The sequence below is a fragment of the Lissotriton helveticus genome, chromosome 12 (assembly GCF_964261635.1).
Source record: "Lissotriton helveticus chromosome 12, aLisHel1.1, whole genome shotgun sequence".
Taxonomy (NCBI): Eukaryota; Metazoa; Chordata; class Amphibia; order Caudata; family Salamandridae; genus Lissotriton; species Lissotriton helveticus.
This window is the reverse complement of record NC_136073.1, coordinates 660,356,530-660,384,386: the sequence shown is the minus strand read 5'-3', so window position 1 is coordinate 660,384,386 and position 27,857 is coordinate 660,356,530. Positions and strand designations below refer to the sequence as shown.

The following is a 27,857-nucleotide window of genomic DNA, read 5'->3' as shown; positions in this document are numbered from 1 at the left end:
TGAAGATAAGCAGAGTATCATCAGCGTATGATACAATTGTGACCCCGTGCACCTACAACCATGCAGGAAAGTAGTAACAAATAAAGATCAAACTGTCTGGCGTCCAATAGCCAGCCATGAGGGTTTCCATGTAGTAATGGAGTAATTCCAGAAGAAAATCTTGCTTGTACCACATGAACGCCCCTTGATGTAATGAAATAACTCATCCATCTAAGGGCTAAGGTCTTGACTCCCCATGACTCTAGTCACAGGAGAATTAGCCCATGAGAGATGGTGGCAAATGCTGCACTGAAAAGCAACAGGATCTGTGCATCAGTCTGACCCACGGCTGCTCGTTGTCCCAGAGTTACACTAGGCAAGAGCAATGCAGTTTCAGTGGAGTGTGTAGTTTGGAAAAAAGATTGCGACATGTGTAGCAGGGCCTTTTAAGTGCAATGGTTGCTGAGCTGTAGATTAATTCAGTTAACTATCCCCCAGGAAAGGTAGTGTCAAAATGGGCCACAAACATGGTCCCTGTGAGGTAACATCTCAATGTACAGACCATGTCTTGTTGACATTCAAAGGGGACTGTACATAATTAGAATGAGTGGGAGAACAGGAATGACCTCAATGGCATGATGCAGTGACCTACCTGCATCTGAATTACTGTGTTTGATGGTTCCTGCAGTGAGCCTGTAATGCCAACAGTTGCTAGCTTCATAATCACATCTGTTGCTAGAGCTCAAAACTCGTCTACGGTTACTCCTTTGACTGCTATATCCACTGTGGTTATGCTGCCCATGCCCTGGTGATCCTTCAGATGAAAGTTGACAGTAACCTCTTCCACCTCATCAGTCAATAAATTGAATAATCCATTAAAGGACCCCTCAGATGTATGAGGGGGCTGAGTCAATCTCACATCACATTGTAAGACTTTCAGTAAGCTAAACATGTTTGCAGATGAGTATTCCAACATCTTGATTTACGTGTCATACAACTTGCGTGGGATGTCTTGATCAGTTTGTAAGTTTGGGATTGTCATTGCTTGTAAGCCACCTTAACTATGATACAATGATTATTAGGCCATTGGCATGTCAGCTGTTTGCACCATTGCCAGTCCCTATTGTGAGTTCCAGTTGATTTTGGGTGTAGACGTCATAGCTGTCCTGGCATTGTCAATGAACCATGGTGCTAACTCATTGAGTGCCTCTGTGAAGCAGGTTTCTACTTGTCTGTAGGCTATGTCAATGTCATGAACCAATATGCTTTCACAATCATGTAAACCCAGAGCAAATGTGCTTGTTATAAATCATCCCACTGCCTGTGGGTCACTGTTTCATTGGGTTTGCATGTTGTTACAACTTGACATGGCATGTGAAAAGGGATACTATGTTGGTAGGACCATGGAAATGGCCACGAGCATTACCAATTGCATGGTAGTCATGTCAGTGAAGAATGCAACCAGGAAGTGGACAGCTTGGTTTGTGGGAGCAATGTCTAATTTGTGTCAGGTGGTGCACTATGAGCCCATCACAGACTATTGGTACCTCTGTATTCTCAAACTCTTCAAAGTGTATGTAGAGATACCCTAAGATGATGATTAATTTGTGATGGGTCGCTCAATTTAGCTCTATGAATACCTACAGCAAATGAACAAATGTGAGATCATGGTCCAGTGGTGTGGAAAATCAGGAAGCATGCTGTGTTGTTATCGTCAATAATGTTGAGTGTGGATACAAATCCTTCACATTTGGACATGTCTGCCTCTCCCATTCGGCATGTGAAAGAAAGTCTGTAACTCATTGCTAGACCATCCCTCCTTGTCACTCATGATCCTAACTTGTGATCCCATAGCCTCCAAGTACAGCATCAAGGATGTCAGGGGTGGAATAATCATCAAGCAACGTCTTGGCAATGAGCATCTCACTTGGGCTTTTGTTCCTTGAGTATTGTGTGGTCTACAGATTCATGGAAGCTAATGGTTTGAATATTCAGCTTGCGGAAGGACAGGTCTCGACCCAATTGTGTGACCGTAATCAAGTGTGTGATCTCATTGTTGCAGTGTCCACCATTGAAAGTATTCTGACATACATTTACAATCGAAGCAGCCCTGCTCTGCAGTTCATTGGCTGTGTACCCAATGCTCTTATGGTGTGTATGACTTGCAGGATTTTTTGACCTGGTCCGGGCTGGGTGCAGACAAGTGCCAACGTGATGGCTCTAGCTATGCATAATGACAAGTCTAAGGTGTGCTCTGCATTGTGGATCAGTGTGGTGACAACTGTGGTCAGCCTAATGTCAGACAAGTCATACGTCAACATGGAAAATGTATGTTGAACACTCATGGCATGTGAGTTGGAGTCCAAGACAGGAAGGAGCACATAGTACAGGTAGTGGATGGTGTTGCATCTGCTGAAGTTGATGTTGTTGGTGAAGCTAACAAGGCCACAATGGTCCATGCATGTAAGGGGTAGCTAACTGTGGTTTTGGCTCAGCTCATGACCGAAAACAGCATGTGTTGTGCGTTGCTGCAGGCTTTCCGAATGCAGCAGCACAGAATGTCAAGTGTGTGTTGTGTGTTATCATGCCTCCTACATAGCTAATGATAATGACAGTGCATTAGGTGGATCAGTGTCAGTGGCAGATGGGAGAAGAGCCACTCATGCAGCTGAGCTGCATACCAAAATGATGTTGGATGGAGTCACAGCAGAGAGCCAATATCATTTGCAAACATGCACTAAAGCATTCTACAGAAACACATGGCCAACCTGATAAACTACTTGACATAAATGCCAACACACAAATCCATGTACATCAACAACACTTCCAGCACAACCAATGACTAATTCCGCTTTCCCTTATATGTCACAGGGGACCAAGGATATGCACTTGGACCGTGGATGATGACACCAGTAGGAAACCCCACCACCCAAGGCCAGAGCAGTACAATGCTGCACACAGACACACACGGTCCATTGTGGAGCGGACATTTGGTGTATTAAAGTCAAGGTTTCGGTGTTTGGATATCTCAGGTAGCAGCCTGCTGTACAGGCCAGAAATGGTGAATAAAATCATCCTGGCATGTTGTGTGTTACACAACATATGTGTCTGTACTAAAGCTCCATGGATCCAAGTGCCAGAACCACCTGATGAAGATGAGGATGAAGAAGAGGCTGGTGCTGTACACCCCACACATAATGCTGCAGGACTTGCACGGAGGAACCGTATCATTAACAATTTCTTTGACTGAGTCAGTCACATTGTGACGCTCACCCTCTGATGCATGTCAGAGCCAAATGACCACACACGAGGTGTCAGTGGAATACAATGTCACAAAAACATACCATGTCTGCGTGTCACTGTCTGCCATGGGCACTGTACTCATTAAACAGTTACGTGGCTCAACAAGTGGTAAGAGAAAACACTACTCCATGGACGTTGGGAATGTGTCCACAGTACAGAAATGCTCTGCAGTGTGTAAAATGTATGACACCATACTCTTCATGGTGCTACGTAGGCTACACTATGTCAAAAGGTTGTGTCACATGATTTCAATACAAGCAAACGGGTGTTGTTTGTGATGAGGATGAGATTTATAATCTGCTGATATTGCCCCAATCAAGGTATATTGGAGTGTGTACTTTGTGTGATTCTTCTAAATTAGGAGTGTGTGAAATTGTGTAAAGGATGCCAATAGTGCATGCAACCTCCCAATATACAATGGTGCATATCATCCAGACACTTGTCAAAAAACATGTCTGTCTTTGCGGCAGGAAACTGTCCCTAAAGATGGGAAAATGGGCTTTCTAATCTGCCTATTACAATTCCTATAGAAGCCTGCACAAGATGTGCAGGGTATCTAACCTGGGCCCGTTTTTTAAATATATCCTGCATATCAGCAAGCACATTGTTGCTGTATAATTGCCAATTAATATCTGCACAGATGGCCATACTGTCAATGAGGTTCCTGAACATATGCCTCAAAGATGCATGTGTGTAATCGGGTAAGAGCTGCAAAGAGGGCATGTAATGTCTGGAAATATGGAAATGGGGCGTGAAATGTGGCACCATATGAAATTGGGGGGTCAAGTTGGGGTGCAAAGATGGAAATGGGGCGTGAAATGTGGCACCATATGAAATTGGGGTGTCAAGTTGGGTGCAAAGATGGAAATGGGGCATCAAATGGCGCACCATATGAAATTGGGGCGTCAAGTTGGGGTGCAAAGATGGAAATGTGGCGTGAAATGTGGCACCATATGAAATTGGGGCGTCAAGTTGGGATGCAAAGATGGAAATGGGGCGTGAAATGTGGCACCATATGAAATTGGGGCGTCAAGTTGGGGTGCAAAGATGGAAATGGAGCATGAAATGTTGACCATTAAGAAATATAGGGGACAAATTGGAGTAACACGGAGATGTGGCGTCTAATGGGGTTACAACATTTATCTGTCTGTCAGAAGACATCAGCAAGGAAACAAGTACCACATACAGATCAATAAGGGCAACCATAACTAGGCTGACCAGCTACTTGCCAAAACCAATGGACCACCACCACCACCGAGACACGCAAAACAGCAACATCTAAAAAAGGACACAATGCATGGGTGAAGACACCTCCTACAGCTGGACAGACAAGTATATGAGGATACACACTGACACCTGGCTCATTCATAGCTACCAGTGAGACACATCTGCCATTGCATATGAACGACTAAGTAACATCTGACAATACACATGCAGGTACACACACCTGGAAGTGTACAGAAAGTGATGGTCCTATGTGTCCCCCATGGGTGAGTAACACATGTAAGAAGAAGAAATCATCACTGATGGCCCACTTGTGAGCAATGCCAACATTATGTGACATGTGTGGTGGCTAAGCTTCCAAATAGTGCAGACGTGCTTGGCTAAGGCGCTGCCGGGAGCTACCTTCCTACCTGCACATACATTCGTAGTATGCTGAGCTGCTGCCCATTTTGGTGAGTGGTGGCACAACTACACACCTGCTGCAGCCCTTAGCTCAATTCAAGGGCAATTAAAGGCATGCTCATCGCACCTCTGAGCCACGGACTCATGAACCACAGACTACACTCATAACAGATGTGAGGCGCAGGCTATGTGAGGGCACGGATTAGCTCTGCCCCCCAGGCTGTGGCAAGTGGTGCAGTTACCAGTACCATGCCACTGGGAGGAGGACTAGGGACACAATGCACAGGGGATTGCAAAGTTTGCCATGGACATCTGATCCACAGGACTGGAACATTGTAGCTGCTTGGACCCTGACACCAACCCTCGGTGGGCCTGCGTGGTACTGCACAATGACGCATAATCACGGGAGGATGACCCAGATGGTCACACACTACATCCTGTGACGCTACGCTCACAGATTTGTGAAAGAGAGACCTCTATGGACTACGGCGTACTCAAAGAGTCCTGCAGCCAAACATTTGCTTGGTGAAAGTGGGGCCGCAGACATAGGATAAACTTGTGGTGCATCACGATGACTCACAGGGCATCTGGACATCCCTGATGGCCTTCCCAGAACCTCACACACCCCTGGCCTCTCCTGAGCTTACACTGTCTGATCCTGGCCACTCTAGATCTAGAGGTCAGTGCAGGGAGACAACTGAAGGTCCGTTTTAATCCTGCATGCTGGGGTGGTGCGGTTGTGCCTCTGCTGGTCCAGCCGCATTACACAGTCTCTGCATAGCCCCACTTCCACCTACTCTGCTCCCCTATGCTGTGTGGACTAGCTATGACTGAGTCCATGTCCCTGCACTCACCAACTGCTGTGCCTTTGGCGAGGGTGCACAAGTGTGACGGTGAGTACTCGATGCCTGAGAAACATTGATAGGTGTGTCTACAGACGCTGAGTACCTGTGACATACTTAAAATACACAACAAGTTACTTTTAATGGACACTTTGCCAGCCAACCCTACTCACACTGCAGATGCGCAGCACACTGTTGCGCACACAGACGGGAGCTCTTGCATGTTCATCATGACATAGTAGTGCATGTAAGGCCTCCACCCCTGTGATACAGAGGCAGGTGGATAGGACAACCCACACAATTGCACCACGCAGAGCTGTGCCTTAGCAAACAACATCCCACTCTCCAGCTGGACACTGTCCACTAACCCCACAAATGTGGTCACGCCTGCAATGTAGCTCTACAGTTGCCCTACACTTCAGCCTGCGCTCCATGCTGAAAACTGCTGCACTTGTGTGGCTGATACACCTGCAACGGGTGGCCATTACAAAGCCCCACCAAGTCCACACCAGGTGGCATCATGTGGCTGAGACGCCAGCCACATTTCACACGCCACTCATGCAAGGGGGGGACGGAGGTGCAATGACCTCCCCTCTGTCCTGCATGTGCAAAGCAACTTCAATGCCAATGCAAACCACAATGGATCATGGCTCTGGCAAGCAATACACAGCTTCAGTACCATTTGAAAAGCTGGGTGAGTCAATACGGCGAATATGCTCTTTCTCAATGTAATAAATTGATAAGGTGGCTATAGACCTCACACATCTACGTGCAGATCATCACCAACCGGTAGATTGCACCATTCAAACAGAAGCTGACATTGCTGAAATTGCCATGCATGTTGCAGCTGCAGACTGACATATACGAAACATACTCAACCATGTTGAGTGCTGGAAGACTGAGTCGACAATGTCGAAGGGTGGACACAACGCTACAATGTATGCATGGTAGGCTGGGAAGAAGGGCAGGAGGGTGAAGAACCGGATGTCTACACTGCGACTTGACCCAAATAGATGCTACCGGCAGGGGCACTCTCTCATCATGCGTCATAGTGGAACGGGGAAACAGGGTGCCCACCAGACCATTCCCAGCAGGTTTTAAGCCACCTATGTTCTAAATCAACATCCTCAACTACAGGGACAGGGATACTATAATGCAATTAAGTTCACAACTAAAAGACATCCAGGTTGTCAATCATTCTAAATTTTCTTCCTGGACTACACATCACCGATCACTAAACACAGATATACATTCATGACAGGCAAGGATCGTGTTAGGCAAGACAATCTTCTGGACCCTATCCTGTTCCCAGCATGTCTACGTGTAGGAGCAAAGGGAAATACTTACTTTGTTCAAAATTCCATGACAGGCTGAATATTGGATGGACTCATACGCCTCTGCAAACACTGAGACTGTGCCCACTTATCCGCAACAGCAATGCATCCTCACACACAACCAATGCTGGTCAAACACGGAGGCAATCTCACAATTTACAATCTGCATGACCGGCATTGAGCCAAGTGCAGATTTAATGTTGCAAGGTACTCAAGGCCACAGCGGACATCACAGGATCTCAACTGGGCCAGCTGGCTCTACCATGAGCCCACAGGACAAGATCAGACACATTCATTCCTCCAAAGAGTCACAGGCATCTCAATACTCTCACTAACTGCCCAATGTCACTCCACAAAGGTGCAGCTACATTGCCTAAATAGCAGCACTTGTGCGCCACTTGGGTGACACACCCTTGGGAACTACATGGACCAGCAGTCATGGCATGCATATCCTCAACTGTCTCGTGTCACAATCCATGTGAACTCCCACCTACCTGTTTTTTGGCTGTGTCACGATCACTGACTCCATGACGCCCCAGAGTGCCCTCTCACTCCCAAGCTTTGCTCCCACACGTTTCACATATGTCGGTATGTATCTTCAGGCTGGGATGTAGCAATGTGTGGCGCATGCCCATTTGCAGCTGTCTGTCAGCTGTGAACTGCACAAGAACCAGTCAAGACACTTGCATATCCTCGGTCCAGAATGCGGTGCGTTGCACACATACCTCTGTCATTGTGTGAATCTTGCCTTTGGACAAAGTTTTGTGGATTGACTGTAGCACATTTGCCCGATTGTGATCACTTATGCGTTTGGAACTGTTTGCATTGCCATCTAACATCTGTAGAAGTTCAACTTACAAACTTTCAGTGCCATGGTAGGCAACACTGTGACCACATTTAATAGTTTCAACGTCTACATGCACATGTGCTCTCAAATTGAACACACTCTTCACCTACTATGACCTCCCTCAAAAAGGGGCACATGGAATGTCTGGGGCATACACACTCCATCATGTGGTTAGTAATTTTACTCCTATCTCAAACAACACCATAGAGAGCCAGCGCAACTACAGGAAAATCATTTGTCTAAAAGCAGAAATGCCACATCTACATCGTCATTGTCTGTAACAGTGGGATGCCACGGGATACTCAGTGAATGCAGGAGTGGAACAAATATGGGTCAGACTGGGGGTACCCTTTCAATTCGTGGACGTCAATATAGAGATCAAACACTGGTATATAGCAGTGCATGGCATACTAGACATGAGGCCAGTAGTACTTGCCTCGCTGCATGCAAACATGGAACAGGGGGCGTTCTCCTATCACATTTTGCTTATACTCGCTCAATGGCATGTCCCAATAGATTACCTTGCCAGATGGGCTATTGACATCGTGACATTGTTATAGCATTGCATTGGTGCAATGATGGCACCACATGTTTACACATATCAACCTATTTTTCACCATCTCTGGATCTGTTTCGACATGTACACTGCTCGTATTTACATTGGATGTATCGGTCTCCAGACCCTATTTGCCAAGTTTGTACCTTTACGACATTTGACAAAAGCACATATGTGTGATTTAAGTATTATTTACTTACAATATTTACAAATGTGGTGAGCATATAGGGCAAGTGCAGAGGGTGCCCGTTGGAGGGCCAGACAGAGACAATTGGTGTTATCAGGTCCAAGGGAAGAGGCATAGTTCAGTCCACAGGCTGGTTGAAGTGGCAAAGAATGGGGTGATATGGCAGTCCATTGGGGGGTCCAAGGATGTTACAGGGGACAGGGGAAGGAAGTGCAAGAAGTGCATGTGTGGCACGATACTGAGCACAGCAAGACACAAGAAACTGGGGATTTGGCACAGAGAGATGCTACCGCTTCCTCCTCAGCAGAAATGCGCTGTCATCCTCATCTCCATCATCTTGTGTGTCATGTGCCTCACAGGTGTCAGTTGGTGTTGTGGCTACAGCCCTGTGAGGCACTGACACACCTAGTGTTGGAGCAGAGGATGTGGAGGCCGCTGCAGCATCCATCTGCACCAAACCCTGTCGCAGCAAGGAGGCAACAAGCAGGTGTAGGGCATTATAGATCCCAGCAACCTGGTGCATGTGTTGAGCCCTGGCAGCCAAATCTTGGTCCTGCATCCGCTCCATTCTCTCCATGATATTGCGGATGTTGTCCAGATCCTTGCTGACACTGCTGGAACCACCCTGAGCAGACAGTGACTGTTGCCTCAGGATCATGGCTCCAGCAATGTCAGCCATGGACCACTGGAGAGCATTGAAGGGGCTGTGGGTGTCTGTGAGTGTCTGCATGCAGTCCCTAATGGGGTGACTGGGGGTGAATGTTTAGCCATTGTGCAACAGTCCGTCCATCATCTTGTGTGTTTTGCTGTTCACCCTATGTGGGAAGGGTATGCCCAGACGTGGGTCCCCTGCTCACTAAGCCACTGGAGTCAAGCTATCCTGGCTGAAGACGGCTGATAGCCAGAAACCGGTCCTAGGATGCTTGATTCCGATACAGGAAAGACAAGGCTTGGCAGTTCCGTCTGGACTGTTCCCATGAGGCACAGGGTCAAGACTGATATGCATAGGGCCATGTCTGAACTGGGGGGGCTTGGTGAGCAAAATAACGATGTATTAAACCCAGATCTGTGACTGGGGGTGAATGTTTAGCCATTGTGCAACATTCCGTCCATCATCTTGTGTCTTTTGCTGTTCACCCTATGTGGGAAGGGTATGCCCAGACGTGGGTCCCTTGCTCACTAAGCCACTGCAGTCAAGCTATCCTGGCTGAAGACGGCTGATAGCCATAAACCGATCCTAGGATGCTTGATTCCGGTACAGGAAAGACAAGGCTTGGCAGTTCGGTCTGGACTGTTCCCATGAGGCACAGGGTCAAGACTGATTTGCATATGGCCATGTCTGAACTGGGGTGGCTTGGTGAGCAAAATAACGATGGATTAAACCCAGATCAGTGACTGGCGGTGAATGTATAGCCATTGTGCAACATTCCGTCCATCATCTTGTGTGTTTTGCTGTTCACCCTAATGGGACTGCACGTAGGCCCGCAATTTGGTCTGCCATTTGCTGAAACCCCACCTGCACCCTTTCCCCCAACCGTTCTTAGAGCTCGATGATCCGCAGTTGGAATGCGCGGGTGGTGGGATCTGGCTCCTGGGAACTAGCTGGGGCGGTACGTGCCTGCTGCTCGTTGGTGTGAGCAGGGGGTGGGGTCTGCAGAGGGCTGCTGGGTTGCCCTGCACCGGAGGCTGGGGAGTTGAGGACGTCGAGCAGGAGTTGCAGGGTGTCGCTGTTGATGATCGCATACGCGTCCAAGTCATCAGCGGGTTCTAGGCGAGGATGCTGTTCTGGAGGTGCTGTCTCGCCCTCTGAAATGTGATATGGGAGAGAAATGACATGAGCGTTTGTCATCAACAATCATGCAGTAGTTCATTAAAGTTTCAGACAGCAGGACAATGTTAGACCCTACTGATTTGGAGGGGAGGACATTTATTTTTCCAAATGGTGACAAAATAGAAGATTTCGCCTATGTGAAGTTTTTTGGGACATGGTGGTCTCACAGCGCCCTACTTGCATGAGGACATAGCTACATGGCTTACTTTAGCACAAGGAAACGGGCACTTGAGCGGAGATTCTGTTAACACCTTGCTTGATGATATGCCCTGTGACGTTAATTGACACTCGCAATCGGGCGGCCTTTGGGAGCCATCGTCACATATTATCATCCTTCCCCACAATACTGTTCCTATCCTCCCCCCTTAGTGGTTGGCTCGTCTTTGTTCCGCTTTAGATTCATGCTGTAGAGCAAATGGATTACAGACAGCCATCTCAACGCACATGCCACATCCTTAGTGGGGACAGAGTAATGGAACGCTGATACGTGTCTTGGTGTCATAGGGCCTTTCTGCCAGCCTATCAACCATTCTGACTTCAGTATTCCACTATGAGAGTTTCTATGCGTCCAGCTAGCCGCAATGCCTATGATATGGTTGCTTGCATTACGCAATGGCGTCCTACATGTCTCCTAAGGCCCACAGTGTCCGACATTAAGTGGCAGAATTTCGATAACTGGTGCCTCTCTGCATGTCAGCCGGGATGCCACAGTTATTGTGCACAACGCTGTAGCCAGCATGGATGTGATGCATATGCAATGCGGCGCAGCATGGGCCAAAAATGAAAATGATGTGTGAGCCATCTCTGCCGTAAATGTATAGCATTGCTGAAGTGGGTTTGCAAGTGCAACGCAGCCAGCCGCGGCCGGCAGTGGGAGTACCTGCAGGGCGGTGACGTGGCAGGGTGGGGGGTAGTAATGTATGGATTAAGGAGTTGTGCAGGTAAGTGAATTTTTTTTAAAAAATAATACAAATTTTGTAGGGCGCCCTGCATCGCATTTGTGGATGCAGTGCACTCAAAAAAATTTGTCTTGTTCACTTACATGTATTCATACCTGGGAAGCTCCGTAATCAATACATTACTACCCCCCAGCTTGCCCCTCCCCCTCCCCACATCTCTGCCCTGAAGGTACTCCAACTGCTGGCCGCGGCTGAACGCAGCCCTTGATCTTGGGGGCCCTTTCTTTCCAATGCTGCATCAAGCCTTACGCCAAAAGTGAGTGACTGGAATCTAGTAGATTTAAATCAGCCACTAGAATGAGGCGTTCCACCGCCGGAACACCACCTCCTGTGCATGAATGCCTCCCACTGTACCTGGGCTTTGGGACTTTTTACATATCTCAATGGTGCATGACCTTGAGGATAGCCCGCAGCATTGGGCATCCTTTGCGCCACAGCTGCCTCACAAAAAGGGACGCAATTGCAGACTTTAAGAGGCACAAGGGACTTGTAAATCTGGCCCATGATGTATGTTTTTTGGTGTAAAGATCTCCCCTAATGTGTGTTTCCTTATAACAACTGCATGATGCAGTTTCATGTAATACACAATGCATTAAATGTACAAGACATTGGAAAAATATAAACAGTAACGTAAATTTAAATGCTCTTAAACTTATTCCAATAACGTCCAGGCATATTTTTACACATCACCATGAATAAACATCACTGCAGCATGCAGTTTCACCATTGGGCCCATTGCGACCTATCAGCGTGAATTTTTTGGACGCATTTAAAAAAACAGGCCGCATTCACATATCATTTTTACTATGTAAACCTTTGCGGCCTGTTTGTGTCCATATTTTCGTCGCTATAGCTATATTTTAGCCGCTAACACACAGGAAGTGATGTATCACTGCTTCCTGTCAAAGGGGTGTGGTTTTGACTTTCACTTTCTCTTTTCAGCACATTGCTTGTGTATGTGCTAAGAGGAGGAGGTCTATGGTGGTTGCTGGTGTTGGATTTGGATTTGGAGAGTGGTGCTGTGTGCTGTGACCTGTCTGAAGTGTCTGTTTGGTCTATTTGTATTATTTTCAATTGTTTGTGTGTCTACTGTCCTCAGTTTTGTGGTGTTTTGTGTGGGGTTAGTGAGTTATTAATATAGAGTTAGTTAAGTGGGTTATTATTTATTAGTAGTAAGTGGGTTACGGGGGTCAGGGAGATGCCGGCTGTGGGAAGGTCAGGGAGGATGAGTGAGGGGGCATTGGGGGGGTTTCTGTGGCTTTTAAAGTTTTACCTGCCATTGATGTTGGAGGCTGGGGGACGGATCCTGCAGGGCTACAGTGTGTCTGTTCAGAAGGTGCGCTGGGAGCGGGTGAGGGTCCAGATGGAGCGATACTTTGGAATTGCCCGGAATGTGCACCAGTGGAAGCACCGCTGGCAAGACATGCTTGCACGTGAGGCAGACCTGCTCGATTACACCAGAGTGATGACTGGCCTACAGGGTGGTAAGTACTAAACCCATTATTTTACTTCACAAAACAAAGGGATGTAAGCGAGTAACGTGTGTGACAAGTGTGTATGACATCTACATGCTGTCTCACAACTGTGATACTGTGACAACGTGTTACTGACAATGTCATTAGCCTAAAAGATTTGCGCATGATTCACATTACTTAGGATTGGAAGAACTACCTCTTCCAAACATATTGCGTGCAACAGTAGAGTAGGTGTGTGAGTAGTCAATCCAAACAGCCCTATTTGTATAGAACCATAAAGTGCCAGTTGGAGTGAGTGGTCACGTTGTAATTGAGGTGTGAACACATATTTGCGCTGTGAAGACCACATATGGGACAGAGGTCCCCTGTGTGTCACTTGCCAAAACATTACTATGTAATGGTGAGTGCCCACACGTCAGTAAGGGTGGCAAGGCACAGAGGATATTTGCATGTATAAGTCCATCACAGGTGTAGTCAGTCGAAGAGATGTGGGCAAAGCCTGTGTGCAGGATGCCGTGTGTGTGTCCAGTATGGGTAACTGTACAGATCGGAGCAGAGCCATTGTGTGTGTGACCTATGTGCAGGACAGAACACAGTGTGACAAACGCTCGACTCCATGAGCAGCACGACTGTACCTACAAGGCCCCTGTACATGGTTCATGTGCAGAAATGTCCTTGTCAGGTGAAAATGCACTACGGGAGTTTTACTGCTCCAGAGTGTCTTACATCCCAAAGGACTGCGTATCAGCCTCTTACAAACTGCATAGTTGCCCTCATACGCAGTACAACTTAGACATGATGCCTGTGTGGACATGGTGCATTGAAATTGCGTGACACAACTCTTATGTGCATGTCTTACAGCACTGATGTTATGGGTGGGCCACCACTGCATTCACAGGCCATGTGTGCATGGCAGTCAAAGTGAACAGGGTCATGCGTACAAACTGTCATTCACCTACACAGTGATGTTGTTTTTCCCGTGACTGTAATGTTGTTCCTCATGTTTATGTCACGTTTCTGGATGCCATGTAATGAAACATATTTACATTTGTTCACTCACAGATAGTCGATAACCCATCACACAGGGTGACGTTGATTGATTCAGGGACCCAAACGCCACTGGTGAGTATTTGTATTTGAAATTGCCATGTTGTGGTGTCATGAATGTCATTACCAAATGGTACACGTGGTTGTTTGGCCATATGGGTGTGTACCGCATGTCACTCTTGCCACAATGTGCAGATGTATTTGTTGATACCGATTTGTCTGCAAATAGGTATTTGGATGTGGGAAGAGGCATATCATTCTCAGTTGTGACTTTGCCCATCAAGGGACAATGATACAGCTTTGATTTCCTGTGCATGACATACAGCACAGGCTCTAGCTAACTAGTCAATGATCCAAAGATCCTACAGGCAATACACTCCTTTATTTTCACACTTGGGGGCATATTATCAAAAACAGTCGAAAGATTCATCCCCGCTTTATCTGCAGGATACTGCCGCTGAAGCGGCGATAAAGGGCTTGATAATATGCCCGTGAAAATTCCCATAGAAGCCCAGGTTAACACCAGAACCTGGGCAGCTATGGGAATTCTCAAGGGCAGATTATCAAGCCGTTTATCGCCGGTTTAGCGGCAGTTTCTTGCCGATGAAAGCGGCAATAATGTGTCGCCCTTTCTTGATATTATAGCCCCCAGTTGTTAGTAGGGGTGTCCCAGTCTTGTTCCTGTGCATGTAGGCTGAGCTTACAATCGGTTGCCATTGACACTTGCACACAGCCACACTAGCACTCATGTAAAAGAGTGCCAGTCTTGTCACTGACTACATGAACTGTACCCATATGCAGGTAGACACACATGTCTGCACATGTGCATTGTACAGAAGTAGCAGCAGTGTGTCACAGGATTAGATGAGGGTGGTGCTGGCCACGGAGGGGCAATGCCGCCCTACTAATGTGAATTGGACTAGTTGCACACACTCAGGATGCACAATGGTGACATCTTATGACAGTCTCATTTTTCTTTTGATTTGTCAGTACATCTCACCTGCCATGCACTGTCATGTCACTATCCATAGCCTGTAGTGAGCAACAAATGGCTTGACAATTATGTGGACAGGTCACTAAGAGACTTTACAGAACACCACTTGTGTGTTGCCTTCCATGTTGTATAGGATTTGTGTAAATATTTAATAATTGGCCAATGACCTAGTGTGCTTGGGTGGGAATTAACATTTAGCATATTTTTCAGACAACATGACTCCTGAAGAGGTGCATGCCTACCAGGTGGCAAAGGACAGGTGGCACCATGTACGACGGGTCAAGAAGGGGTACAGGGACATGGCCCGGAAGCACCTGTCTGACAGGAAGGCAGGGAGGTGGCCATCTATGCCAGAGGCTGTTGGAGTGCATGACAAACGCACCACCTCCACCGCTGATGCCAGGGCTGGACCGATTAGTTTTGTGAAGGCAATGTCGATACCCGTCATCAGGCCAGTTCCAAAACCAACCAGCCAGGCGACAGTTCCCACAACAAGCAGTCAGGTGCCGGTTCCAGCAACAAGCAGTCAGGGGCCGGTTCCAGCAACAAGCAGCCAGGTGCCGGTGCCAGTTGCAACAAACCAGGGGATAGGCCAACTTCAAACCAGCCAGGATCTTGTCCCACCCACCACTCTGCCTCAAATGACCGAGGCACTGATGTTGCTGTGGAAGTAACAGCAGCGGAACAATAACTTGCTTTTGGATGTAAAGAACGAGTTGCTAACCCTAAACAGGCAGATCCATGAGATCCGGGAGAAACTGGCACTTCCATGAACATTCCATTGTTATCCCCCACGCCCCTCTACTGCCTTCCCTCAATGTTCCATTTTTTTAGATGTGTAATTAGTGTTTGTTGTAATTAGATATAGATTAGTTTTAGAATAGGTATAGTTAGTTTTGTAGTGTAACATATTTATAGGATAGGTTAAGATAGTGTTGGGGCTAAGTTTCTTTTATCTTTGGGTGGGGGGTTGATGTCCTTTTTTAGTATGTGTAGTAGTGGATAGTTAGTATTACATGTGTAGTTTAGTTTAATATGTGTTTAGGTATTTTAGATATAGTGTTAGTTGTATGGATTAGTGTAGTTTTTTGTAAGTTAAATTTGTAAGAATAAATACTGTTGAATTTATTACTTCTTGCAATGATGTCGGGTAGGATGCAGAGTGTGGATCTTGCTTCATTGTATGCTACTCATGCCATCTGTGGATTAATCCCTGTATGTGTGACTATGGATGCAACCTGTTACACTGCTGCATGTATAGTGTTCAGTAAACCTTAGCTGTGGGATCTGTTGACTTGCATGGTTGACAGTTTACGTAGGATTTAGCATGGCCTAGTCTATTGACATCTAATTTTTGAAGCACAACATATGAAGTGTGATGCGCAGAGTTGCACAGCACAATGTTGCACATTAGAAATTGTACATAGGAACATGGCATTGTGAGTGTCAGAGCCAGGGGAAGTGGATGAGTTTGCTGTGCGATAGTCAATGAATGGTATATTTTCTGCAAATCCATGCATGTGTCCCAGGTGAGTGTTTGTGGACGTTGCAGGACAGTGGAATGAGGTGGTCAGTGGAATGAGGTTAAACAGACTACTAAGGTAAGACAGGCCTTCTGCAATTTGTTGTTGATAGGCACACAAATGAGTCTAGGCTCACAGCATACACTGAATCTTGGATGCAATTCTATGGGGGAATTCATCACGCCTCTTCCCAACACTTTAGTTGCATTTTTGTACCACAAGGCAGGGATGATTTTGTCACCGATCTGGGTAATGTGGCCACACATCTCATAGAACGGCCCGGACGCACATTGCATGAGATTGCTGGTGTTGTGTTAATCTTCTATTTTTATACTCACCACACACATTTGATTTGTGTACACACAGACACATGCAACTGTGATGGCACATTGTGGATGCACTGTGTATGTTGATGTTCATGTGCACAATTAGGCATGGTGCCTCGGACATTGGCACACAGGTGACATTGGGTACAAGTGCTTGAGTAGTATGCAGGCAAGTGTGTATGTGTCAGGCTGGCAGTGGTTGCACAAGCTTGGTCACTACTCAGACACATGTGGGCAATGCTGCAGGTGTGCAGACGTTGGTGAAGGCATGCCTGATTGTGCGCAGGGGCATTGACATTTCCTGCACATACACAATGTGGCATCCGAGTGACATGTGTAGTTGTGCATTTAAATTGTATGTGCATGGTGATGTTGCAAGGGATCCATTTTTTAAATGTTCTACATGTATCGTTGTTGTGCCACTGTGTGTTTTGCAGATGCACTCTGACACTGCTTGCAGGCAGGTTGCTCCCCCCGCCACCACATGGCCGCCAGCTGCCTCGGGCCTGCTCCCTGCCGCACGCCTGTGTTGCTGCCGTTTTCTGCTCCTTCACACCGCTGCGTCCCTGCGCCCCCGCACCCTGCTCCCCTTTGGACACCCCGCTCCCGCCTCCCAGCTGCTACTCCCTCCCTATCCCCCTCTTATGGAGGCCGCACAGTGGTTGGGCAGCTGGCATGCGGAAGGCACAACAAAGGCAAGCCTGTCTGCGCCTGGACCGTGCCCAGCGCCAGAACACCTGGACCACGCAAACGCCACGAAACCAGACTACGCTATGATGCCAGCACCCTCCACACACTCAACCTCGTCAAGAACAACACAGCTTCCAAGCCGCCAAAAAACGGACTCAGAGACCTTTCTCCTACCACACCTGCAGCTTCACCTGCAACAGTACCATAAAACCTCCTAGGACTGGACCCAAAAACCTCCGCTGCATACTCCTTAACACCCGCACAACACGCAAACACGCCGTATATCTCTGGGATCTGCTCGACACCTCCACCCTAGACGTGGCCCTCCTGACCGTGACATGGTGGAACAACTCCTCTGTGCCCGACATCGCCATAGCCATCCCAGATGGCTACAAGATCACCCACAGGGATTACACCGACTGAACCGGAGGATGAATAGCCATCGTCCACAAGTCCACCCTCAAGCTCGCCACCCACGCAGACAACATCCTCAACACCGCCAAACACCTGCACTTCCGTATCCACACCGACCACAACACCACCCTCAGAGGAACACTCTTCTACAGACCCCCCAGAGCCCAAACTCAATTCAGCAACTCCATTGCCAACCTCACCAGCACCCACACACTCACCTCCATGAACTACATCCTCCTCGGGGACCTGAACTTCCACCTCGAGAACAACAACAACACCGACTCCACCACCCTGGTCGACAACCTGGACAATCTCGGCCTCGAACAACTCGTCACCCCACCCACCCACAACGCTGGTCACACACTGAACCCAGTCTTCTCCACAGGCCCCCACGTCACCTTCTACCACACCACTGAATTCCACTGGACTGACCACCACTGCATCCATTTCCCCTTCGAGGAACAAACCACGCAGCACCGCACCCAACAGCTACCTCGCCACTGCTGGAGCTAAGTCACCAAAGAGCAGCTGATCACCACACTCACCCAAAACCCACACACCAACTACACCAACCCAGACACTGCAGCCTGCCACCTCAGACAGAGGATCGACAACTGCGCCAGCACCCTTGCCCCACTGCAGAAAACCTCCAACAACCACACCAGCAAGAGAGCCACCTGGTTCACCAACGAGCTCCAGAGCTCCAAACGTGTGTGCCGGAAACTGGAGAAGATATGGCGCCACAAACGCACTCCGGACAACCATGCAGCCCACAAGGACGCCATCTGCAAATATCATCACCTCATCAGATTAGCCAAGGGATCCTCCTTCAAAGAGCGGCTGGATGACAACGCACACGAGAGCAAGGAGCGGTTCAGCATCGTGAAGGAACTCTCCAACCCCAGCACCAACACCAACAACATACCTCCCTCACAAGAACTGTGCAACTCACTAGCCATCTTCTTCCAACGCAAGATCGCTGACATCCATGACAGCTTCAACGCGAGACACGCCCGAATATGCCAGATTCCACCTCCCCTGTGATCACCACCAGCGCCAAACCCTGACCTCCTGGTCCAACATCAACAACGACAAGATCCACAAGGTCTTGACCTCCATCCACTCAGGCTCTCCGTCAGACCCGTGCCCACACCATGTATTATAATAAGCAGACGCTGCCATCACACCCCAACTACAGAACAGGAACATTTCCGGTAAGCTGGAAACACCCCAAAATCAACGCCCTCCTCAAGATGCCCAAGGCGGACCCCAAGGACCTCAAGAAATTCCAGCCCATCTCCCTGCTCCCGTTCCCAGTGAAGCTCACCCAGAACAACATCAACATGCAACTGGGCCGCCACATGGGAGACAACAACATCCTGGACCCATCCCAGTCCAGGTTCCAACAAGACCACAGCACTGAGACAGCCCTCATTGCCGCCACAGACGACGTCAGGCACCAACTGGACAACGGCAAAACATCACCCCTCATCGTCCTGGACCTGTCAGCCGCCTTTGACATGGTCTGCCATCGCACTCTAAACACACGCCTCCTATGAGCAGAATCCAAGAGAAGGCTCTTAACTGGACCATGTCCTTCCTCTCCAGAAGGACCCAGAGCATCCAACTCCCGCCCTTCCAATCCAAGGAGACCGACATCATCTGCTGCATCCCTCAGGGCTCATCCGTCAGCCCGATTCTGTTCAACGTCTACATGGCCCCACTCGAACAAGTGGGGGCCAACACAACCTCAAATTCATCTCCTACGCTGACGACACCCAACTCATCCTCTCCCTCACCAAGGACCCGCACCCCGACAAACCTACCTCCATGAGAGAATGTAGGCCGTCACCGAGTGGATGAGGAACAGCCGTCTGTAGCTGAACTCGGACAAGACAGAGGTACTCATCCTCAGAGCCACCCCATCAGACTGGGACTACACCTGGTGTCCGACCACACTGGGAACAGCACTGACACCCACCAACCATGCACGCAACCTAGGATTCATCCTCAACTCCTCCCTCTCCATGTCTACACAGGTCAACTCCGTCTCCTCCTCATGCTACAACACCCTCCGCAGGATCTACAAGTGTATCCTGAGCTAAACAAGTAGAATGGTGACACAGGCCCTCGTCAGCAGCATATTGGACTACGGCAACGCCCTCTACGCAGGAATCCCAGACATACACCTACGGCATCTACAACGCATCCAAAACGCCTCTGCCAGACTGATCGTCCACGTCCCCCGCCACTGCCACATCACCCCCCACCTGAGAGACCTACACTGGCTCCCCGTCGACAAGAGGATCACCTTGGGGCTCCTCACACACACACACAAATCACTCCACAACGCCGGACCTGCCTACCTGAACAGCCAAATCAGCTTCTACACTCTCACCCGCCAGCTCCGCTCCACCAGCCTCCCCCTCGGCGCTGTCCCCCGCATCCAACTGACAACCTCCGGCAGCAGATCCTTCTCCTACCTCGCCGCCATGACCTGGAACACCCTCCCTACCCACCTATGGCAGACCCAAGACCTACTTGCCTTCAGGAGACTCCTCAAGGCCTGGCTCTTTGGCAGTAGCGGCACCCTCTCCCCTCAGCACCTTGAGACCCTCACGGGTAAGTAGCACACTTTACAAGTACTCTGATTGATTGATTGATTGATTGGGATGCTCTGGCATTGTGATTTGACTATGTACTTTTCGGTGCACATTTGGGGTTCTGTCTGGCTTGCACAATGGTCCATGATATGACATGTGTTCACCAACATTGTAGTAGCTTTTTCATGAGGGAGATGCTGCTTCTACAGCACAACAGTGCTTGCTGATATGCACTACTGTATTCAAATAGCAAAAGAGGCTTCTGGTGTGCACCTGGCCTACTATTTACATTCAATTAATCATATTGGCATGCTCCTCCTCAGTGCTTTGTGAGCTGTTACTTCCGTTAATGCATCGAATACACTGCCGTCATTCCTGTTACTGTGGCCATATGGGGCATATTGTCAACAAAGTGGGAAAGAGAGGTGATAGCCATCTTGGCTTGACGGCTCTCTTTGCAACTTCGCAAACACTAGCCTGCAGCATATTACCAAGGATATGGTGCAGCCTAGCGTTTCCCCCTGCCATGGTGGTAGTTTTTGCTATTTTTCGCCAGCACAGGCATGCCTTGCACCAGAGTGCAAGGGTGTCTGTGAGCAGGGAGGTTTTTTTTGTTCAGGAAGGAGTTCCTTCATGCACATAAACAAAGAGTAAATGCCATTTTGTAACTTACATGTGTGATGCTTTATACAGCACACATGTAAGTAACAAATTTGCAATTATTTTATGTTGTTTGTTTATGTACAGGAAGGGACACCTTCCAGGACATGAACAGGCCGTGGCATTTTGTTTTTTCCATTTGTGCTGCACAAGGCAGCACACATGGTAGAAACAAAAACTAGGAGATATGAAGCATTTCTCCTCGATTCATCACCTTCAGGACAGGACTTGCCACCTCTTGTCACCAAGCTTCATAATAGTTGGTAGCGTCAAAGTGAATGGGTGTTGCAGTGGAATGCACACCACAACACCCACTCACAGCCCCTTTCAGGATGAGTTTATTGTGATAGTGGCCCTATTACAAAGGCTGAGAGGTGAGAAGCTGCGTCTAAATCGAATGGCAGATTGACTCCGAGGATTGCCCGAGACCAGGGGGCAACATTTGAAAAAAACCAACTCCTCCTACCCACAACCACCGAATAGAAAAACTTTTAGGGTAGAGTGTGCACGAATACCACGCATTAACTGTGGTCCCGCGCCGTGTTTTCTGAAGAACAGTACAATTTGCTTGTTTCTGAATCTGGAGTGTGTGGTCCTGATGAGAACTCCGCAATAAGAAGAGTTCGAAACGCGTAGACCTTGTGTTCTCAAAGCCATATGAAATCAACTAAAAACGGAATTTTATGGATTTTAGATTTGTGTTTACATTATAATCTATGGCTATGTAAAAATTTGTTTTCTGAAAAAATTGATCTATGATTGTAAATAAGAATGGTATGTTTGAAAGTATGTCTGAGAGTGTCTGACAGTGATCTGGTATGATGAGTGTGAATGATAGGAGGGGTATGGTTTATGGTTTATTGTACAGAATGTTTTGCATATAATGTGTGTTATAAGTTCTTTTGAAATGTAAAAAAATTGATAAAAAAATGACTAAAAAGTTCTAATGAAGTAAAATAAAACAAAACAAAGGATTGATTCAAGAAACTAAGGTCTCCTCACTTTATGTTTCATTCAAAGGTGAGATGAAAAAAAGACAGCGAATCTAGATAGGCAGCATTGGCGTTTCTTTAGTATATAGTACCTATTACAAAGGCAGCGTTAAAACAATTTACATGGCTTTGGGCACAGTTAATTGACTTAACGCTGCCTTGATAATAGTGTGATGCACATATTTCCATGTTATCGGCAGAAAAGTGCCAATGACGCAGCAATGAGGGGCTTGATAATACGCCCCTGTATGTTGTGTGAGTTGCTGTTTGCGATCGGTGATATGTCCCTATGCCAACATGCACAGGGGTATCGAGGACTTGTTGTACAGCTCATGAGGGTATGCAATACAATGACTTTCATAGTACATGTGTGTCACTGTGCCCATCCAGCACCTTCACACTGTCCCTGGTTGCCGCTCACCCTGGTGTTGTTGTGGGCGTTCCAAATCAGCACTATCCTGGCCTGCGAATCCAACTACAGTCTCCTCGCTGATGACATGGGACACCTGCTCCTACAGCTCATCCAGCTCCTCCTGTGGAGCTGGTCCGCCTTCTCCGATCTCCCTCGCTGCCCTAAGGTTGGCTCCCAGTTTCTTCTTTGTCTTGCTCTTAGCATCGTGCCACCGCTTCTTGCACTCGTCCACTGTCCTCCTTCTCTCCCCCACGGCATTGACTTTGGTCATGATGTCCTGCCATATCTTCTTCTTCCTTGCCATGGTGACGGTGGAACTCACGAAGAGGTCCTGCTGGTGTTGCGTCACCTTTTCAAAGTACCTGGTTCTCCATTGGACTGGGGGTTCCTCTTCCTCTTGGCCTTTCCTTGGGTCTCTGCCTGGCCTTTCTGGGTGTTGTTTCTGCCCTCTGCACTTGTCCCTGCTTGCTCACCATCATCTACAATGTTAGGCATTTTGCTTGGTAAATTTTTTGGCTTAGCTGGCGTTTTTCGGGTCGCTAACGCGTTTTATGTAAGCCTGGGGCCTATTGGTTTGCGATATTTATCGCTGATTGGCCCAACGTCCTTTTTTTCACACAAGCGTGCGTCGCGTTAGAGATGTCACGCTAAATGTATCGCCTACTTTTATCGCATTTGATGGGAAATATCGCCGGCTAGTGACGTATTGATAATACGTCGCTGCAGCGGCGATAAATACAGGCGATGCGCGGCGATAAAAAAATCGTGCTAAATGAGTTTGGCGATAATTTTCACCTCTTATTGGTAATATCCCCCTTGGTTTTAGAGGTATTGATCTTGAGACTTCCCGTGTCACAGAAATCTTTAAAGTGGGAAAGCAATTTCTGCCGTCACCCTGGGGTTTTTGATACATGCAGGGTATTGTCCGCAAACAGGAGTGTTGCAATCACATAGCCCCCCCAACATGGTGCATCGGAAATATCTTGCTGCAGAAATTGAACGATATTATTCATATAAAGTGAAAAGAGTGTGGGAGCTAAGACACATCCTTGGCTGACACCCCCGTTGACTGCTATTGGATCAGTGAGCTGCCCTTGGTCACCCAAATAAACCTTTGTAAAGTTTGCAACATGTAGGAGGATTACCGCAGACAAAATCTCCAACAGCATCCTCATATCTGCTAAGCATTGCCACAGCTTTTGCCTGGGTACAAGATCAAATGCTGCTTTAAGGTCAATAAAAGCCACTCATAAACTTCCCTGGCCAATAACCACGGTCTTCCAAGAGAGTAGAATTAAATGAAAGACCTGATCAATTGTTCAGATTTTGGCTCTAAAGCCTGCTTGAAATGGGGATAAGATATTGTTCTCGCTTATCCAGATCTGTAGCTTATTCAGTAGTGCTTGGCTGACCACTTTCTGAATTAAATGGATATGGCTGATTGGTCTGTAATTACTGGGGGATGAGCTATCACCTTTTTTGAAAAATCAGAATCACCTCTGCGCCTTTTCAAGACAGTGGAACTGGGGCTCTCGCCACAGTAATCAGCTAAAAGCGCTGCGAGGCCTCCGGGTAGTCAGGCGCTATATAAGTGCAGTTTTTCATTTCATTTCATTTCATCCCGCTGCACTAGCATTAGCCAAGATCAAAATATAGGCCCACCAGTTTTCCTTATCATATAAAAACAAGTCACCAGGAATGCCATCGAATGCAGGAGACTTTGCTTGAACAATTGTGTTAATAGCAGACTGTATTTCAGTACTAGTAAAGAACTCCTCGGGATAAGTCAGGGGCAGGGCAGGCTGAGGTAAGTCTGGGTCTATGGACGAGGGATGCGCATACAGGCGTTTGAAATGATTGTGCCAAGCAGAGATTGCTATGTTGCTGGCTGTTTGGGGGGCTCTGGGGGTACCCTATGTGATACTAACTGCCAAAACAGTTCAGGACCTTTGGCAGCACATGCTTCACCAATAAGCTTCCACCTAGTGGAGAAGTGTGGCTCAATGGTTAGAGCGGCAGACCCTGATGCAGAGGTCTAGCCCGGGACCAGGGTTCAATTCCCCGCCTCGGCGGGTCTTGGGTTAAAAAATTCCACGGACCTGATCATTCTCGCCTTGGTGCCTATTCCAATCATGGAGTCCCACTCTGCAACTCTGGGCAAAAGCTTGCTTAATCTCCACAACGGCCCCCACAACGCTAAGGATGCCTGGCCTCCACCTTGGGGGTGCCCAGGAGTGGACACCTCACAGGGAAAGCCAGGATGGGTTCCACAGCGGTATTCGTACAAGCGCCTTGAGACCCTTGCGGGTGAGTAGTGCGCTATACAAGTATCAATTTACATTTACATTTACCTATTATCGCCCCACTCCCATTCCTCTCTTACTTGGGCTTTTTGATAGGACCTTCTCAGGTCTCTTACTATTTCAGTTGAGTGGGATCTGAGGGCAGACGCTAGTTGCCATTTCAGCTGCCTGCATTCGCGGTTAGACCAGGCAGTCCACAATGGTGCGCAGTGGCTTGGCCATAAGTGTGAAATTAGATCGCTAAATTGGGCAGCCAGTTGTTTAGAAAAGCAAGAATGTCTGTAAGAAATATGTTCCTGTCCTACCGGGTTCTCAGGCATGGCTCTAAAGTTTAACTAACATGCAGTTAATTGGTGGTTGAAAGACTGGAGCTTGGCCTCATCCAAAATCACCTTTTGCCACTTTAAGCGGCGGTTGTCATTTGATGGGAGGAATTCTCTAGTCGCTGTGAAGGTTCTGAGCTTTCTAGAAGTCCCATCCCTCGGTGACATAAGGCTCATGAATAGGGGGTTGTGGTCACTATCTACACTTGAGCCTACAAACATATCTATTAGCATTGGCCAAAACCTTAGGTCAAGAAGGAAATAATTAATGCAGCTAATTCCCTTAGATCTGTTAAAAGTATTGGCACCCATTTTGTCCGACTTGCTCCGCCCGCTTGTGGCCCTCAGCCCACACCCCAGGGTAATGGCTTTTAGCTGCAGTGCCACTTGGGACCATTTCCGAATTGGAGGCAGATCTGGTTGGGGGACTAGCCAATAAACATCCTCTTCTCTTTCCCAGCTATCGTCCACCTTTCCCAGAGGTTCGAACGTCATGTTAAAGTCGCCCACTAAGATCAAGGGATGCAAGAAGCGCCTTGCCCTAGGAGCTCCTCAAGATCATGCAGAGTAGTCGACCTATCACCCCCCCTAGTACCTCTCGCATCGACATTGAAGATGTCCAGGGAGCGACCTGTTTTACCCTTTAATTGAATACCCAAAATATCAGGGTTATTACAGGAGAGCTCTTGAACCTGGCAATTGAGCCCCATCTTCACCTAAACAAGCAATCCCGCTACTGGGCAGCCAACTTTGTTCTGGATGGAGGAGCGATGATATTCTAGGTAACCTGGCATATGTGATGAAGTGGTACTCCAGGTTTCTTAAAGTAAGCAGATGTCGAAGTTTCCCATAAATTAGATCCAGTACGGAAGTGTCAGCTTTGACTTCACCCCTGCACAATTCCATGACACCATCTTTAGGTGGTGTGCCGTCCGAGGCATGGGGGTGTTGGAAGGGCTAGGCCTCGAGATCAACACCACAGAGTGAGTCTGTTGATTGAGGGTTATGGAAGGTAGAGTGTCCCCCATAGGCTGCTCACTGGTTGTAGTTGGAGTTAAACCCCAGAACATTCAAGAATTTAGACTGCTAGATGTGTTACAGCTCTCCTCAAGTGAGGGTAACTGGGCTATAGAGTTCTTCGGGACTGGGGTTGGGGTGGGCCGGTTCAGTCAATCTTTATTGGCCAGGGTCAAATCTTAACCAGAAAATGGTGTGGCTGAAGGGGCTGATACATAAATTGATGCTGGTATTCGCAAAAGGGCAAGTTCTTGCTTCCAATGCAACTAAGTTGTGAACCAGCCTACCATCTGCTAGGGTCAGTTCAATGTAATCTGTTGGACTATGGGGAGGGGATAACCTTCTTGCTCGCAGAATGTCCTCCCTACTTACTGGCCTACAACCTCTGACATGCCTAATCCAGTGTGTTACCTTGTTCCTAAGCGAGTCTTCACCTTCCCACTTCTGTTTAGGGTTGCTTTTCAGGATATTTGTCATATAGATCCTGTTGGGAATTTGGGAGGCTCTGTGCTCCTCTCTTGCTGATATGTTACTGTGGTTACTCCTGAACTGTATATCATTATAGTGGGGTCTTTCACCATGACCAAAGAGTCCCTTGGTTGTGCACAGTATGCCCCCCCCCACTTCTCAGGCCAGATGGTGCATATAGTGCGCTTTTTAAAAATATGGGGAATATGGGGAGTGCGTTTGGGCAACCTGAAGTTTGCTGTTGTTGATGGTGTCTTGGGACTACTAGTACTAGAAGTAACTTGGGGGACAGGAGAATCCAATATTTCTACACATTCAGACACAAGGCTATCAATTCTGTCAAGAATGCAATTACCCCCAGCATGTTTCCCTTTCTTGTTTTTTTTTCTTTCAAATGTGCTTCCTCAGGTCCACCCTCAGTCGCTTTCCTCTTTCCCATGTCCAGCTGGATGGAATATCCAAAGAACCTAATTGTAAGACTTGAGGCAGAAACAGAACACAGTTCCAGGGCACAGTTATGAGTGTTACAGTACTTTCGACGTACCTTCAATGACTATGGCTTAGAGGGATGGCGCAGCCAGGCTGCTCTGGCCTATGACTGTGCAGATGGGCTAGCCCTGGGCCAGGCTTTGCCCGGGCTTTGCCCAGGCGCCTCCAGCACCCCGGGGCTGCAATGATTTTTTGGGGCACATCGATAATACAGCAGGGGGACCAGGGAGTCTGGGAGGTGTAGACCTCCCCTGGCTTTGTCTCTTTGGGTGGTGTGGGCTTCAGCAGCTGCGGTGCCGCAACAATGCTTTTGGGCGCCTCCAGGCGCATCAGTGATGCGGCAGGGGGACCAGGGAGTCTGGAGGTGTAGTCCTCCCCTGGCGCGGTCTTCTTGGATGGTGCGGGCTTCCACCAAGCACAGATTTGCCTAAATAATGCAGCATCACATCACAAATCATAGACACACTTCACATTCAATGTGCACAACATTTTAAAAAGTGTTTTGCAAAAATTACTATAGCCCTCATCCAAGGTCCCAGACTGTGCAGCAAGGTGCCCCCTCATGCACAAACTATATACCCTATGACAGCTAAAAACAATGTTTCCAGGGGCATATTGTGAGTGTAATAGAGAAAAGCTGCACTGCTTCTGTCTGCG

At 47.9% G+C, this 27,857-nt stretch overlaps 1 long non-coding RNA gene across 1 annotated transcript in view; it reads right to left on the bottom strand.

Annotated features, from left to right (window-relative positions):
• Positions 1–10,355: 10,355 nt before the first annotated feature.
• LOC144799532 (uncharacterized) overlaps positions 10,356–27,857 on the bottom strand; it is a 66,456-nt gene continuing 48,954 nt past the window's right edge. Inside the window, exon 3 of the long non-coding RNA XR_013603830.1 lies at positions 10,356–10,480. This is a non-coding gene — a long non-coding RNA (uncharacterized LOC144799532). The remainder of the gene's footprint in view (positions 10,481–27,857) is intronic.